Genomic DNA, 6000 nt, shown 5'->3' on the forward strand with positions numbered 1-6000 from the left:
GGAAATTGATAAGCTCCTCCGGGTCGGATTTATCCGACCGGTCAAGCAGGCAACCTGGCTAAGTCCGATAGTGGTGGTCCCGAAAAAGAACGGCAAAATCCGGGTATGCGTGGACTACCGAAAACTAAATGCCGCAACAGTGACCGATGCGTTTCCACTACCATTTACGGACGGGGTGTTAGATGCGGTAGCCGGGCACGAAGTTTACAGCTTCCTGGATGGATTTAGCGGCTACAACCAAATACGAATGAACCCGGCCGACCAAGAGAAGACAGCGTTCGTCACGGAATGGGGAGTGTTCGTCGCGGTCGTGATGATGTTCGGACTAAAGACGGCTCCAGCGACCTTTCAAAGGATAATAATGGAAATTTCGGGGAATATATCCCCGGTTTTATGCAGGTCTTCCTTGACGATTTCGCGGTCTACAGCCGGCACGGAGAGCATCTCGATCACCTCCGGCTGTGCTTGGAGAAGTGCCGCGAGTACCGATTGAGCCTGAATCCGGCCAAATGCATCTTTGGAGTGGCAAGCGGCAACTTGCTAGGGCACGTGGTGAGTAAGGAAGGAATCGCGGTAGATCCGGATAAAGTCAAGGCGATTCTCGATGCACCAGCACCAAGTAGCGCAAAGGCTTTAAGCCGGTTCCTGGGCCAAATAAGGTGGCATAGTCGGATGATACGGCACCTCGCGGACTTCGCTACACCGTTACATACCGCCGTACATAGGGTACCCTTCCTATGGGCAGAGACGGAGGAGGAATCCTACAAAGCGTTGAAGGTTATGCTGTCGCAAGCTCCGGTGGTGCAACCGCCGGATTGGAGTAAAAGCTTTCACGTCTTCGTCGACGCGTCGGACGTAGCAATCGGCAGCGTTCTGATGCAACTCACAGAGCCGAAATGGTACCGACCGGTGTACTACGCAAGCCGGAAACTCTCAAAAGCCGAATGGAATTACTCTACGACGGAACGCGAGGCATTCGGAATGGTGTATAGTGTCACAAACTACAGGCACTATCTGCTCGGAAGGAAGTTTTCCTTCCATGTTGACCATTCGGCACTACTCTACCTGGTCTCGAAGGCATCCCTGACGGGAAAAATTACACGGTGGACACTGCTACTACAGGAATTTGAATTCGACATTTTCCACTGACCCGGGGCGCAGCATGCGGTAGCGGACTATCTAAGCAGACTCGAATCCGGAGAAGCAGGGGACGGCGTCTAGGATGAGTTTCCCGACGCCGAATTGTTCCGGATCACGACGAAACCGGCAACGGATACAACGGTAGCCGATGAAGACACATGGCTAACTGAGATGCATCAGTTCCTGAGCACCGGAGTTCCCCCGAAGAACATGGACCGCAATGAAAGGAAAAGGGTAGCAGTAAGAAGTAGACATTTCTGTTTGGTTGGAGACACCCTCTATCACAAGGGGGCAGATGGCATCTAGAGACGAGCAGTGCGGAGTGATGAGAAGGATCTAATCCTCAGGGAAGCCCACTGTGGAATTGCCGGCGGGCATTATGCTGGCGACGCAACCGCTCGGAAAATATGGCAGAGCGGACTGTGGTGGCCGACCACCCTAAAAGATGCCGTGAAGTATAGCAGAGAATGCGATTTGTGTCAACGACTGGGCCAACCCACAGAGCAGGCCCGGATGCCACACCACCCGGTCTTGCCCTTAGAACCGTTTCAAAAGTGGGGGTTGGACTTTGTCGGTCCCTTCAAACCACTGGCAATGCGAACCGGAAATCGGTATGTCATAGTGGCGACTGACTATTGCACCAAATGGGTAGAAGCAAAGGCCTTACGGGACAACACGGCCGCGTCCACGACAAAGTTTCTGTACGAATGCATATGGTGCCGGTATGGATGCCCGATCGAGCTTATAAGTGACCAAGGAGGACATTTTCTCGGGCAGGTAGTAGAAAGCCTGACGTCATTTTACGCGGTGGTACATAAAAAGAGTACACCCTACTACCCTCAAGCCAATGGACTAGCGGAATCAACGAACAAAACTCTGCAGAACATCCTACGGAAAATCGTCAACGAGAACCGGACCGACTGGGATACGAAATTGCAAAGCGTGCTATGGGCGTACCGAACAACGTACAAAACCAACATCCGGACAACCCCGTTCCGACTAGCATTCGGGTTAGAAGCGGTCATGCCGGTAGAGTTCCAGATCCCCAGCTTACGGATTCAGGTGAAGGAGCGCTTAAGTGAGAACGAGTCCGAACGAATCCGGCTGGCAACGCTGTTGGAATTAGAGGAAAACCGAATAGCCAGCTTACTACAACTCGAACTGGAGCAAAGGAGGAGAAAAGCCTTCGTGGACCAACACCGGCGTGGCAATGAAAAGGAGTTCGAAGTCGGGAAACCGGTGCTACTATTCCAGACACGGATGGGGAACATGCCGGGAAAGTTGCGGTTTCGATGGACCGGACCGTTCTGGATCACCAAGGAGTACAATGGGTCGTATCAGCTCGGCACGTTGTCTGGAGATGTCATCGGCAAGTGGGCAAATGGATTTCGGCTAAAGCCGTATAAGGGAAATATGCCAGCCAACCCGTTCAAGCGAAACCCGGAAACCCGGCAAGATGAGGAACCGACACCGACAGACGCTGCTGAAGATATTCGGACTGAGGAAGAACCGACACCGACAGACGCTACTGAAGATATTCGGACCGAGGAAGAACCGACATCGATACTGACGAAGACTATCCCAGAAAACCGACAGAAGGATCCGGTATCCACACGAACCGACCCGAACAAATCGGGGGGGACCAACAAATGACGTGGTCCAAGCAAAAGGAAAAAAATAAAAAATAAAATAAAATAAAAATAAAATAATAAAATAAAATAATAAAATAAAATAAAATAAAATAAAATAAAAAATGACGTGGGCAAAATCGACGCGAATCATCGTAATGATGGGGAGATCACAAGAGGTGGGAGCGCCACCATGCAACGAAGAGGCGCCATGCATTAAAGAAGGACGTGCGCGGACTTGCTATTTAAAGCATGGAACGTGGGCACTCACACGCGGCAAACAAGAAAGGACATACTAATTATGGCGGGAAAGGAACATGCGCGGGAAACGAAAAAGGGCGGCTCGAGGCACAACCCACTATATAAGACACAGGCCTGCGAAGGGCTCACTTTTTACGAATTTTCCTACATACAGGCGTAGAAGCACAGAAGAGTGACCTGACACAGAGCACACACAGCGCGATCCCGAACAACAGGCAGCAGACGAAGAATTCGGAACAATGGTACTGTCGGAAGAGGCACGCCAATGGATGAGGGAGAACGGGTTAAAAGGATTGCTGCGGATCGCCGACGCTCCACCACACGCAGAACCAGAGCAGGCAGCAGCATCGATCGATATATCAGAAGTCACGGAAGGAGCGGTGCGGGCGCTCACGGGGATCAAAGCAGGAGGACTTCAAACAATCGAAAACCCTTCCAGTGAAATCCTGTTCAAATATTTCGGGGAATACTCTATCAGCAGCAAGGCGTACCGAACGTAGGGCGGAGAGAACCTGCTGTTCGGAGAAGTGGCCCGCGCTATGATTGAATACGGATTCGTGAATCCCCGTCCCCCAGCCATAGCCAAGTACCGGGCAGCATTCTTAATAGCAGCGTACGAGGGCTTACAAATAGACTGGCTCCATTTCATAACCGAAGGATTGAAGGAGGCCATCAGAAATCTTGTGGAAGGAAAAAAGCCATGGGCCGGGATAGCACAATGGCTAACGGTGTTAGTCCCACCGGTGCTCCCCATCACACAAAAGAAAAGAGGTCGGCAGGAGACGACGCCGAAAAAGGTCACAAAGCGCCGATAGATCTTGGAGAAACACACCCCCGGATGGACCCAGCAAGAAGCAGAACAGCAGGGGGAAGGACCATCCCGATAGCAACAGGAACCGGCAACAAAGGCAAAACCGGCAGGTAAAGGCAAAGGGAAAGCGGCCGAGGAGGAACCGGTAGCGCGCAAACCAATCCAGATAACGCTGCGACGGCCGGAACCGGAACCAGAGGTCTCTATACAAAAGGTCCGTCTGGTAACCGCACCGGAGGAGGAAACTGAAACAGAAGACTCATCCGAACCACTGGTAAGATTCCCAGCAAGACAAGGTCGGGAGAAACGGGCGAAAGGACCGGCTCCACCAGTGGACAGAACTCAGTAGAGGGCGCAAGGACCATCTCCAGTAGCCGAGGCGGAAACAACACCGGAACCCATACCCAGGGAAGCAGCACCGACACCGGTTGGGCCGGACTTCAGAAAACCGGTCATCCCAGAGAAGAAGAAGGAACAAGCGCCGTAGCCGGAGCCAGAGAAGAGGCCGGAAAATCAGCCTGGCTTAAGTGAGCAAGGCCACCCCGACACCGGAAGAACAAAGCCACAATGGCTGAGATGGCTTTCGGAGCAGTTATCGGGAGTAGCGGACCAGTTAGAGAAAGAAGAAACGTGTAGGCAACAGCTGACGCATACAACAACGCAGGAGTTGGTCGCGCTCCGAACACAGATCGAGGAAATGCAAGGGGAGCTGTTGCAGGCAAGGGAAGGAATTCAACAAACACAAGATGTCACCGAGCCGGTCGGGACAACAAGGAAGCAACCAGAACCGGAACCGAAACCGGTAGCCTTGCAAACCGGCCCTGAGACCGAAAAAATAATAGAAACCTTACGAAAGGAGTTAAAAGCTCAGGAGGCATTAAGGGAAAGAGAAAGGGAGCAGCGGAAAGCGGTGGACGACGACAGACGAAAAATGGAAGAAGGCCTCCGGAAAGGTTGAGCCGCTTATGACCGACTGCAAGAAGAAAAAGAGAAACTGCAAAAGGAGAAGGACCGACTACGTCGACATGCCGAGCAAGAGATAGAACGACTGCAGGAAGAACTCCGACAACAGAAGGACCGGGACGATCGGTTAAGAGCTCAGGCAAACCGACGCCTGAAGCAGAAGACGGAGGACTTCGACCGTCTCTACCGAGATCACAAGCAGGCCGAGTCGGACAACAAAAAACGGGCAGCAGACTACGACCGGCAAATAGAGAAGCTGAAAGAGCAGCTCAAAGAGACCCGATTAGACCTGGCGAAGGCGATGGATGAGGTCAGTGCCAACAAGGAAGCATTGTCGGCGGAAATAGCCCAAGCAACGGAGAGAAGGAAGGAATTAGAGGCGCTAAGGCGGGAAAAGTTGGACCTGACCAAGATCAGGAATGAAGAAAAGGAAAAATTGACCTTCACGATCAGCAAACTGCAGAGTACCTATGAAAAGCAGAAAGCAGATTATGAGGCCCAGGCTCAGATAATGGCCGACATTATAAAACGGGCAAGGAAGGAAAAGCAGGAAGCTTATGTGCATGCTAAGGCAGGGGTTGACCGGATCAAGCTCATCATGTCAGGATGGAGTACTCGAGCTCAGGCAAGCATCAACGAAAGTACGGAAAAGCTATGGAAGGAGTGGTCACGACAGGCAGCCGAGCTGCAGACACTATGAGCGGATGCCGAGAATCGGAGGAAGACCGGTGACAAGTTCTACAAGATGGATGAAGAAAGTATCGTCGCCATTCGGGAAGAATTGTCGGAGGATTTCTACACTTTAGCAGAAGAACACCTCAAAGAAATCCGAGGGTTGGTAGAGAGGTTGGATGACGGGCAGCTCGCAACTCAGTTGGAGTTGGAGAGATACGAGCAGGACCGGTTACGACAGGAAGCTAAGGGAAGAACGACGCCAATCACGATAAGTGAGGGAGAGCGACCGGCTGCAGATGAACCAACCGACACCGAACAACCCCGACGAGGAATACCCGAAGACGAACTTGAAGAAGAGCAGGAGCAGACCGATGCCGGAGAAGAAGAAGAGCTGAGACCGGAAGACACCAGAGCAGAGGAAGGAGGCATATCGAGTCGACCAGTCGAGACCAGAGAAAGCGACACTGGTAACAGAATAGAGCCAGGAACGGAGGGAGAACAGGAAGAACCCGGACGAAGCGG

Source organism: Azolla caroliniana, unplaced genomic scaffold, assembly GCF_043228905.1.
Source record: "Azolla caroliniana isolate FFs.n. ecotype wild unplaced genomic scaffold, voAzoCaro1.0.p SCAF_13, whole genome shotgun sequence".
NCBI lineage: Eukaryota > Viridiplantae > Streptophyta > Polypodiopsida > Salviniales > Salviniaceae > Azolla > Azolla caroliniana.